Source organism: Mirounga angustirostris, unplaced genomic scaffold (assembly GCF_029215605.1).
Source record: "Mirounga angustirostris isolate CCGP_5_RB_7025 unplaced genomic scaffold, mMirAng1.0.hap1 SCAF_6, whole genome shotgun sequence".
Lineage (NCBI taxonomy): Eukaryota > Metazoa > Chordata > Mammalia > Carnivora > Phocidae > Mirounga > Mirounga angustirostris.
The window spans coordinates 132,192,296-132,204,511 of record NW_026991714.1 but is presented as its reverse complement, the minus strand read 5'-3'; the positions used below and the strand labels follow the sequence as shown (position 1 = coordinate 132,204,511).

The 12,216-nt window shown below is 40.3% G+C and overlaps 1 long non-coding RNA gene across 2 annotated transcripts in view; it reads left to right on the top strand.

Annotated features, from left to right (window-relative positions):
- Positions 1–2,174: 2,174 nt before the first annotated feature.
- The window catches only part of LOC123846840 (uncharacterized), a 233,032-nt gene continuing 222,990 nt past the window's right edge, over positions 2,175–12,216 (top strand). For both annotated transcript variants that reach the window (XR_010412565.1, XR_010412566.1), the window contains exon 1: positions 2,175–2,427. This is a non-coding gene — a long non-coding RNA (uncharacterized LOC123846840). The remainder of the gene's footprint in view (positions 2,428–12,216) is intronic.

The following is a 12,216-nucleotide window of genomic DNA, read 5'->3' as shown; positions in this document are numbered from 1 at the left end:
TAGCATGGCAAATGGTTTTTCACCCCCTCACTTTCAATCTGGAGGTGTCTTTGGGTCTAAAATGAGTCTCTTGCAGACAGCATATTGATGGGTCTTGTTTTTTAATCCAGTCTGATAGCCTGTGTCTTTTGATTGGGGCATTTAGCCCATTTACATTCAGGGTAACTATTGAAAGATATGAATTTAGTGCCATTATATTGCCTGTAAGGTGACTGTTAACTGTATATTGTCTGTGTTCCTTTCTGGTCTATGTTGCTTTTAGGGTCTCTCTTTGCTTAGAGGACCCCTTTCAATATTTCTTGTAGGGCTGGTTTTGTGTTTGCAAATTCCTTTAGTTTTTGTTTGTCCTAGAAGCTTTTTCTCTCTCCTATTTTCAATGACAGCTTAGCTGGATAGAGTATTCTTGGCTGCATATTTTTCTCATTTAGTGCTCTGTATATATCCTGCCAGTCCTTTCTGGCCTGCCAGGTCTCTGTGGATAGGTCTGTTGCCAGTCTAATCTTTCTACCATTGTAGGTTACATATCTCTTCTTCTGGGCTGCTTTCAGGATTTTATCTTTGTCTCTGAGACTCGTAAGTTTTACTATTAGATGTCAGGGTGTTGACCTATTTTATTGATTTTGAGAGGGGTTCTCTGTGCTTCCTGGATTTTGATGCCTGTTTCCTTCCCTAAATTAGGGAATTTCTCTCCTATAATTTGATCCACTATACCTTCTGCCCCTCTCTCTCTTTCTTCTTCTGGTATCCCAATTATTCTAATGTTGCTTCATCTTATGGTATTGCTTATCTCTCAAATTCTGCCCTTGTGATCCAGTAGTTGTTTATCTCTCTTTTTCTCAGCTTCTTTATTTTCCATCATTTGGTCTTCTATATGACTGATTCTCTCTTCTGCCTCATTTATCCTAGCAGTGAGCACCCCCATTTTTAATTGCACCTCATTATAGCCTTTTTGATTTCGACTTGGTTAGATTTTAGTTCTTTTATTTCTCTAGAAAGGGTTTCTCTAATAACTTCCATGCTTTTTTCAAGCCCAGCTAGTATCTTTGAAATCATGATTCTGAACTCTAGGTCCGACTTCGTACTAATGTCCGTATTGAGTAGGTCCCTGGCAGTTGGTACTATCTCTTGTTCTTTTTGTTGAGGTGATTTTTTCCATCCTGTCATTTTGTCCAGAGGAGAATAAATGAATGAGAAAACAAAATGCTAACAGGGTAACAATGTTCCCAGAAAATATACTCTAAACAAATCAGAAAAGACGTGAAGCCAGGGGGAAAGAAAGGGAGGAAAGAAAAAAGCAAAAGAAAAAAATAAAAATAAAAATATAAAAACAAACAAAAACATAACAGAATAAAACAAACAAAAAAAAAACAGAATATGTTCAAATATGATCAGGCCGGTGCATAGATCAGTGCCACACGCTAGATTTCGGGTGTATTTTGGTCTGTTAGAAGAAAGTGCCTCCCAAAATTTTAAAGAAAGAAAAACTTATATATGTACAAAAATAAGTGTTGATATGATGAAGGGATGGAATATGACTTTAAAGATGAAAATTATAAAAAATTTTATAAAAGGAATTGATAAGAAGTTGTTTGAAAAAAGAAAGGATTTAAAAAAATGGAAAAAAAAGGGAGAGAATGTGATCAGGCAGAAGAGTAGAACAAAACCATACACTAGAGATTTAGGGTATGTTTTGATCTGTTAGAAGAAACTATCTCCAAATTTTAGAGAGAAAACAACTTATATATATATATACATGCCAAAATAAGGATAACTACTATGAAGGGATTGAATATGACTCTAAAAATGAAAAATAAAAATGTTTTTTTAAAAAAGGGGTTGATAAGATGTTGGTTGAAAAAGGAAAAAAGAAAAATTCAAAAAAAAAAAAAGACAGTTAAAAAAAAATTAACTTTGAAAGACTAAAGCATCATGGTAAAAAAGCCAGGAATTCTATGTGCAGTATTCACCTAGAGCTGGAGTTCTGCCAAACTTGGTCTTGGCTGGCTGTTCTCGCTGATCTTCTGGGGAGGGGCCTGTTGCCGTGGTTTCCAAATGTCTCTGCCGGAGGCGGAATTGCCCCGCCCTTGCCCCCTCCCGGCTAAGTAATCTGCTCGGCTTTGCTCTCGGGAGCTTTTGTTCCCTGCGAGCTTTCCGTACAGTTTTGGAGGCGGAGAGTGAAAATGGCAGCCTCCCGATCTCCGCCCCGGAGGAGCCGAGAACTTGGGGCCCCACTCCTCAGTGAGCCCCCAGAGAAAAGCAGTCGATCACTCCCATCTCCCGGGTCTCCGGCTGCACTCCGGCTGCACTCCATGCTCACCTGGCCTGTGACCGAGTGTTTCTATCTCTGACACCTGACACAGTGTGGAGTCTCCAAACCCAGCAGATCCCTGCAGTGCGCTCCTGTGGTGCTCCTCCTGGGGAAGGAAGGTGAGTCTCTCTGGATCTGCCCCTTGTTGGGTCCCTGCTGGAGGAGCAGTGACCCGACTGTGCCGCGGATCACGGTTTAGGGCAACCCCAAGCTGAGAGCCCGCGCCTTGGCTCCGTCTCTGCAGCCAGCTTCCCTGCTCCGATACCTGGGAGCTCTGGTGCACTCAGGCACCCCCGGTCTTTCTGTGACCCCGAGGGTCCTGAGACCACACTGTCCCGCGAGGGTTCCACCCCCCGCTTAGCTACTGGAGCGACGTCCCTCAGGGGAGCAGACTTCTAAAAATTCCGATTTTGTGCTCCGTGGCTCTATCACTTGCCAGAAGCTGCCAATGGAGGCCCCCTCCTGCGCCGTCTATCCTCCTGAATATTGCCTTGGGATCCCTTCTCCGCACGTCCTAACTTCCAGAAAGTGGTCGCTTTTCTGTTCAGAGAGTTGTTGCTATTCTTTTCTTCGATCTCCTGTTGAGTTTGTAGGTGTTCAGAATGGTTTGATCCCCATCCAGCTGAATTCCTGAGACCAGACTAAACCCAGTTCTCCTACTCCTCCCAGTCTACTTCTTTTTAAACATTAAGTTGTCTGGTTTCTATTTCTCTGCTTCTTCTTTATTCAAATTTCTACTGTAATTCTCCTGGCCATTGCCCAAATGACTTCCCTTTCTCCAAAACTTATCACAAATGGAATCTTTTTAAAATTGTCTTTGGCATAAAACCCCACATAAGTTTTAAGTTTTTTTTTTTTTTTTTCCCCTGGGAGCTTAAAAAACAGCAACAAAAAATAATAAAAACTGCCATCATTGGTTTTCCCAGGTAGTTTTTTTTCCCTATATCTTCAATCATTAGTGTCTCTGGTCTAAATAGGTATTCTTAAAACTAATTAACATATTTTTAGTCCACAAGAGTTGTTTAAAATGCAATACTAGGGAACACATTTAGCTGTTGTAAGGTGGCAGGACATTTTCTAGGTGGATGAAGTTATATTTGCTATCATATTGTTACTGGGGCACAGGGGTGCAAGAGCACCTGGCTCCAGGGGTCCCAAACAGACCAGGTTCAGCCACTCCCTGCTAACAAAATCCAAAGGCAGAGGGACAGGTGGTGGTAAAACAAGAAAGGGATTTATTCCAGTGAGGCCAGCACTGGGAAGACAGCAGACTGGCATGGTCTCAAAGACTATCTCTGAAGTTCCAAAAATACTTCTAGGTTTATATAAGGAAAATGTGGGACAAAGGTCAGTGGGTACAGCAGGTGGACAGTGAAGGTCAAGTTTATCATTGTCTTGAAGTCAATCATGGGCAGGGGCTTGCTGGCTAAGTCCTTATTGCTTGAGGGGTTAGTTTTGGTTCTCATCAGGGGATGCTTTGCCCACAGGTTCTTTTGCCTGAGTTAAGAGATAAACTGGAAAGAGGAACTTAATTAGAAGTACAGACTGAGGTCTTTCATCCACTTTGAGTTTATCTTTGTGAATGGTGTTAGAGAATGGTCAAGTTTCATTCTTCTGCATGTGGCTGTCCAATTTTCCCAGCACCATTTATTGAAGAGACTCTCTTTTTTCCATTGCATGTTTTTTCCTGCTTTGTCAAAGATTGTTTGACCATAGTGTTGAGGGTCTATATCTGGGTTCTCTATTCTACTCCATTGGTCTGTATGTCTGTTTTTATGCCAGTACCATGCTGTCTTGGTGACCACTGATTTGTAATATAGCTTGAAATCGGGCAACGTGATGTCCCCAGCTTTGTTTTTCTTTTTCAACATCTCCTTGGCGATTCGGGGTCCTTTCTGATTCCATACAAATTTTAGGATTGTTTGTTCCAGCACTTTGAAAAATGTCATTGGAATTTTGATCGGGATGGCATTGACGGTATAGATTGCTGTGGGTAGCATAGACATTTTAACAATGTTTATTCTTCCGATCCATGAGCATGGAATATTTTTCCATCTTCTTGTGTCTTCTTCAATTTCTCTCATGAGTGTTTTGTAGTTCCTAGAGTATAGATCCTTTACCTCTTTGGTTAGGTTTATTCCAAGGTATCTTATGGTTTTTGGTGCTATTGTAAATGGAATCGTTTCTCCAATTTCTCTTTCTACAGTTGCGTTGTTAGTGTATAAGAAAGCAACTGATTTCTGTGCATTGATTTTGTATCCTGCCACATTACTGAATTGCTGGATGAGTTCTAGTAATTTGGGGGTGGAGTCTTTTGGGTTTTCCACATAAAGTATCATGTCATCTGCGAAAAGAGAGAGTTTGACTTCTTCTTTGCCAATTTGAATACCTTTTACTTCTTTTTGTTGTCTGATTGCTGTTGCTAGGACTTCTAGTACTATGTTGAACAATAGTGGCAAGAGTAGGCATCCTTGATGTGTTCCTGATCTTAAGGGAAAGGCTCTCAGCTTTTCCCCATTGAGGATGATATTCGCTGTGGGTTTTTCATAGATGGATTTTATGAACTTGAGGAATGTTCCCTCTATCCCTATACTCTGAAGAGTTTTAATCAGGAAAGGATGTTGTATTTTGTCAAATGCTTTTTCTGCATCAATTGAGAGGACCATATGGTTCTTCTCCCTCCTCTTATTAATGTGCTCTATCCCACTGATTGATTTGCGAATGTTGAACCACCCTTGCATCCTGGGGATAAATCCCCCTTGGTCGCAGTGGATGATCCTTTTAATGTATTGTTGGATCCTATTAGCTAGGATTTTGTTGAGGATTTTGCAATCCATATTCATCAGGGATATTGGTCTGAAATTCTCCTTTTTGATGGGGTCTTTGCCTGGTTTGGGGATTAAGGTAATGCTGGCCTCATAGAATGAGTTTGGAAGTTTTCCTTCTGTTTCTATTTTTTGAAACAGCTTCAGTAGAATAGGTATTATTTCTTCTTTGAATGTTTGGTAGAATTCTCCAGGGAATCCATCAGGCCCTGGACTCTTATTTTTTGGGAGGTTTTTGTTCACTGCGTCAATCCCGTTACTGGTTATTGGCCTATTCAGGTTGTCAGTTTCTTCCTGTTTCAGTCTTGGCAGCTTATAGGTTTCCAGGAAGGCCTCCATTTCATCCAGATTGCTCAGTTTATTGGCATATAGTTGTTGATAATAATTTCTAATAATTATTTCTATTTCCTTGGTGTTAGTCGTGATCTCTCCCCTTTCATTCATAATTTTATTAATTTGGGTCCTTTCTCTTTTCTTTTGGATAAGTCTGGCCAGTGGTTTATCGATCTTATTAATTCTTTCAAAGAACCAACTTCTAGTTTCGTTGATCTGATCTACTGTGTTTCTGGTTTCTAATTCATTGATCAGTGCTTTAATTTTAATTATTTCTCTTCTACTGCATGGTTTAGGCATCATTTGTTGCTTTTTCTCTAGTTCTTTAATGTATAGAGTTAGTTGGTGAATTCGGGATTTTTCTGTTTTTTTTTGAGTGAGGCTTGGATGGCTATGTATTTCCCCCTTAGGACTGCCTTTCCAGTATCCCATAGGTTTTGGACCGATGTGTTTTCATTCTCATTCGTTTCCATGAATTGTTTAAGTTCTTCTTTGATTTCCTAGTTGACCCAAACATTCTTGAGCAGAGTGGTCTTTAGCTTCCCAGTGTTTGAATTTCTGCCAAATTTTTTTTTGTGATTGAGTTCCAGTTTTAAAGCATTGTGGTCTGAGAATATGCAGGGAATAATCTCAGTCTTTTGGTATCAGTTGAGACCTGATTTGTGACCCAGTATGTGGTCTATTTTGGAGAAAGTTCCATATGCGCTCGAGAAGACTGAGTATTCTGTTGCTTTAGGGTGGAATGTTCTGTAAATATCTATGAGGTCCATCTGGTCCAATGTATCATTCAGAGCTCTTGTTTCCTTGTTGATTTTCTGCTTAGATGATCTGTCCATTGCTGAGAGTGGAGTATTGAGGTCTCCTACAATTAACGTATTGTTATCAATATGACTCTTTATTTTGGTTAACAGTTGGCTTATGTAGATGGCTGCTCCCATGTTGGGGGCATAGATATTTACAATTGTTAGATCTTCTTGTTGGATAGGCCCCTTAAGAATGATATAGTGTCCTTCTGTGTCTCTAATTACAGTCTTTAGCTTAAAATCTAATTTATCAGATATAAGAATTGCTACCCCAGCTTTCTTTTGAGGTCCGCTGGCATGGAAGATGGATCTCCAGCCCTTCACTTTCAGTCTGGATGTATCTTTAGGTTCAAAATGAGTCTCTTGTAGGCAGCATATGGATGAGTCCTGTCTTTTTATCCAATCTACAACCCTGTGCCATTTTATGGAAGCATTTAGGCCATTCACGTTGAGAGTGATTATTGAAAGATATGAATTAATTGTCATCATGTTGCCTGTGAAGACACTGTTTTTATAGATTGTCCCTGTAAATTGCTGTTGTAGATTACTCTTGGGGTCTTTCTCCTTTTATAGAACCCCCCTTAATATTTCTTGCAGGGCCGGCTTAGTGGTCACATATTCTTTCAACTTCTGCCGGTCGTGGAAGCTCTGCATCTCTTTATCCATTCTAAATGACAGCCTTGCCAGATAAAGTATTCTTGGCTGCATGTTCTTCTCATTTAGGACCCTGAATATGTCTTGCCAGGCCTTTCTGGCTTGCCAGGTCTCTGTGGATAGGTCTGACGTTATTCTGATATTCCTCCCTCTGTACATAAGGAATCTCTTCCCCCTAACTGCCCTTAAGATGGTTTCCTTGGTTCTAAGATTTGCAAGTTTTACTATTACATGCCAGGGTGTTGGCCTGTTTTCCTTGATCTTGGGAGGGGTCCCCTCTGCCTCTAGGACTCAAATGTTTGTTTCATTCCCCAGATTAGGGAAGTTCTCAGCTACGATTTGCTCAAATATATCTTCTAGTCCTCTCTCTCTCTCCACTCCCTCCGGGATAGTCTGACATTGGAACGCTTCATGGTGTCACTTATTTCTCTGATTCTATTTTCATGGATTCTAAGTTGTTTGTCCCTGGCCTCCTCTTTTCCCTTTTTATCTATCATATTGTCTTCCAGGTCGCTTACTTGTTCTTCTGCCTCAGTTACCCTAGCTGTTAGATTATCTATATTGGATTAGATCTCATTGATAGCATTTTTAAGTTCTGCCAATTCAGTTTTCAATTCTGCCTTTAGAGACTCTATGGCAACCTTTAGAGACTCTATGTTGCCATTAATTGATTTCTCCATTCTAGCCATTGTCTTCACAATTGCTAGCCTGAATTCCATCTCCAACATCTTGGTTATATCTGCATCCATTTGTAAATCTGAAGCGTAAGTCATAATGTCTGAGTCTTTTCTATTTTGGGGGCTCATCCTCCTAGTCATCTTGTTGATGGGTGTTTGAGGGAATGTATAGAATTCAAATTATTGACCAGAACCCAAGCAAGATGCGCCTGTTTTCTTGGGACCTTAGGGTTGCTGGCCTCCTGTTTTCCCAGCCTGTCTTCTGTGGGAGGGGCCTGCCATGCTGTTACTCAGGCAACCCTATTTGGGTGGAGTTGCCCTGCACCCCTGTGACGGGGGATGGGCTCAGTGGGAATCAGTTTTTGGGGCTTTTGTTCTCTGGCGGTTTTCCCTGGTGGCTTTCCGCATCTCTTCCACGACTCAGAGCAGAAGAGACCGTTTCCAACCCTCTGCCTCAGAGCAGAGAGACCTCAGTCTGTTCTTCAATGAGCTCTCCAGACCACACCATCTCCGTTTCTGTCCATGCTTCTATAAACTGCAGCATCCTGGGTTGTGCACCCCTCTGCAGAGCCCCCAGTACTGCCTCCAGGTCGGGGCACATCTCTGCCCTTTGTGTTTCTAAAACCGCCAGCCACTCCCAGTTTGCGCATGTGCGACCCTGCCGCTCCTGGTTTCTGCCCCGGGGGTTCCCTAAAGTCCTTTCCCCGCCGCTACTGGTCTGCGAGTCTGTGCCCCATCCCCAGCATGTGAGGCAGTCACTCACCGGTGGTGTAGGATCCCCATGGCCAGGCTCCCTCACGTGCCATTTATCCTCTGATATCTGCCCGCAGAATCACAGCTCTCCACTTCGTACCTCAAAACCAACTGCCTGCGATATTCTGTTTGTAGACATCCAGATCTTCTTACATCTCAGGCTTGTTTTGTGGGTGCTCAGAGTGGTCTGGTAGATATCCAGCTCAATTCCAGGGACCAGTTGAAATAGGGTCCCCTACTCCGCCATCTTTCCTCTCTCTCCCTTCATATAGTTAAAAAGATAAAAATATTGAAATTTTAAAATTAAATCCGAATTTGAACTCAGGTCTGTAAAACTCCAAAGACCACTTTCCATCATGTCATGTCTTCCTAAGACACAAGCAGTCTCTCAGAATTTTCCAGATAAAAACATTTGATAAAAAGGGGTGTAGTCACTTCAAAAAATAATTTTAAAAAATCCATTTTGAATGAGCCAAAAAGAATAGTATAAATAGGGAAGGAAATTCTGAAATATCAAATGCTTAAGCTATTTTACCAAAATTGAAATGCAGTCAGATTTGCTTTTCCTTAAAATTAAATGTTCTTAATTGGTATCCTTTTACATTATTTAATTTCATGCTACTAAAATTAATAATAGTAGGAACAACAACAATAATAATAATAAATAATACTTTGACCCTCCATGGGCTGGGGTGGAAAGAAACATATAAGGTGGTCAGAAATGATTTGAAATCACTGGATTTGGGGCACAGAAACAGTCTCCAGTATACCATAGGAACAGATGGTAATAATAAAATCAGTCTTCTGAATTGTTTGCATCTAATTTCAGATCAGAAATCATTACTGTTCAGAGGGCAATAGGAAAGATATTTTGTAAGTTTTGCATATTAGACTTAAAAGTCAATACTGCAATTTCTACTTCATTGTTCCACCTCACCAACATTAATGGGTAATCTAAATAAAACTGGCTCGTTTTGCTCTCACCACAGAAATGTCCTGGTCTCAGCACAGCGGTACAAACAAATGGCCACATAACAACTCCAAAATGTTTGAAACAGTCATGTACATCTTTACGGAAGATTTTCTTAAGGGGATATCAAAGGGAAATTACACAACATAGTTCCAAGTGAAATGTCTTGAAAATCCTCTGTATGCACTAACATCTCTAGAGTTATATCCACTGTGAAACAGCTGCCTTGTAAGTAAGGGGCAGTTCTGCTAACTAAAGTCCCCCATCTGTAGACCAGGTTCTGCTAATCACACTCTTTAGAGATGGCAGGTCCTTTAACACTTTCAACATTGCATGAAAAGAACACCAATTAATTACAGATCAGGCATGGGAAGATTTTCCTCATTGCATTTCATTTTAAATCTCATGATTGTGTACTTAGTATAGTTTACTTTAGTGAGACCATACAACATTTCTCATATAATTTTTGGTGTGTGTGATTCTAACCCCTCGTTCCTCACCTTGCTCAATGTCATAACATCTCAGATCATTAACTTGATCCCTTGAGATATATGTATATGACCATGAACTTTTAACACAGACAATTGAGGTCTGTTAATGATAGCCTCAGCAAGGAGAAATTAATTTAATGACCTGTGTGGGAACCATACTTTCAATCACATGGACATTCTGAGCAATAGAAATCGAAGGCTATATCTGAGTGTGTGACCAAAAGATGCACAGTTTTAGGTATCTGTGTTGACCTGAAGCCATTGCACTCTAGAATAAGGGTATACACAAAAGAAATACATTGTAAGTGATCCTGTTCCTAGACAGCATTGGTCATTATCCTAGCCAGATACCAGATAGCATGAGGTGATTTCATTTTCTTTTAACTTGACTCAGTAATGGCTAGGATTTCAAGACAAGGTAGTAAAAATATTTATGAGGTCATTAACAAGAAATGTCATTACTACTGCTGCATTTATTCCTAGAGATGCTGGAGGACTCTCACAGGGCACACCTCAGCACTAGAAACTTCTGAGTTCACATTCATCTTTCCTTTATCTTTTCCCCCAAATTCTGTGTTTGTTTTTGGGTGGGCACAGGCATAGTCTTCCTTTTCTGAGTTAATGGAGAAAAAAAGAAGCTATAAATCTGTAGGATCTAGAGCTGAAGAGGACCTTTGAGAGCCTCCCAACTCCTCCAGAACAGGAGAGAGAGCACAAGTTGAGAGAAGTGACATGGCTCAGCCAGGGTCAAACAGCAGGGCAGGGACTTGGGTCTTTCCCTCCTACTACCTTTCCACACATATGGAGCATATGCCTGGCATGTACCACGTACTTTATAAAATACTGATGAATGAATGTGGTAATGGTAAAGCTGGTACCAGCACTCAGAATCCCTAGTTTCCCTGTTCCAGCCCCCTGCAGCTGTATCTCTCGGATTGTGGTTTTCTTTCAGTCTTCCCTGCTAATGAAGGGGTTGGCTCTGAGAGCACATGAAGGACAGTAGAAGGTCAGGCAGTTTACAATGGCAGGCTAAGTGATGGAATGTAAGGCACAAATGTAGAGAAAACTGTTCGAGATGAAGGAACAGGAACTATTTGAGATTCAAAGACTTGCTAGACTAGAAGAGTTTAGTGAAGAGTTTGGAAAATGTTGAATCGGTGATACGGTAGAAAGCAGCGCCAGACATGGCTGCTTCAGCGATATGCTCCAATCACAAGGCCAACAGCAGATGTGCGTGAGCTTCCCTTGGTCGATGGAGGTATGTGTCCAAAGGTATACCAGACTACAACATGTATATGCATTCATTATTTTATTTTTATGGGTGTTTTCATTACACATGCAAAATATATTCAATTTTTATGTTAGTGCACTTGAAATACATGAATATGTTAAAAGAACCATTAGAAATTCTACCCTTTAGATAAAACTACCATTAACATTTTCATTTGTATACATTCAAATTTTCCATGTCAATATATATGTTATTACTTTTGAAAAATTAAAATGATAAAATATGAAGTTCCTTTTTACTCTCTCTTGCTTGAGGCCTTTCTCTTTACTGTCTAATTTCTGTGAGCTTGTGGTTTGATAACAGTCAGTTGGTGTGCGAATGTTAATGTAGAAGTCAGTTTTATTCTGAAAAAAGGCACAGATATTCTGAACTAAATCATGATGCCATAAAAATACTCTCTGTGTGTAAGTGATCCATACTTTTATTTCCAATTATGCATTTTAATGAGGTGGATATTAAACTGTTTTTGCGTGTGTAACATATGAAAAAGGAAGGTGAAGATTAAGAGTGAAAAGAGTTTAGAATTAAATATTTTCTCAAAGATCATCTATACAGTGACAAATGTAAAGCTGAATGTGGTAGAATATTTGTGACGAAGTCTCTTTCCTAAACTGCTTAGTGACTTGACAGCAAAGCAGCTTCCAAGTAAGGAAAAGGATTCACTAATAAGTGATATGAGAATTTCAGTCAGGGGGGCACTGAGGCACGGGGAGTATCTGGATGAGGCTTTTCTTGTTTTTGGAGCAAAGGAGTAAAAATGAACACTCACTATATTCAGAAGACCATGTCGATGTTTTTAGAGCCAGGGGATCTAATATGATAGGTACTAGGCACATGAACCTATTTACATTGAAATAATTTAAAACTAAATAAAAGCTCAGCAGCACTAATGATTTTTCAAATGCTCAGGAGGCCACCTGTGACCCATGGTCACCATGTAGGACAGTGCAGATTTAAAACATTTCCTCATTGCAGAAAGTTTTATTGGACAGAAATTCCTCTATTGGAAAACACAAAGCTCATATCCTTCATAAAGCTGGAGAAAGAAGACACAAAAACTCAATGTTAAATAATAGTAGAAGAGCTAGCATAAGACTATGCATATTTCATG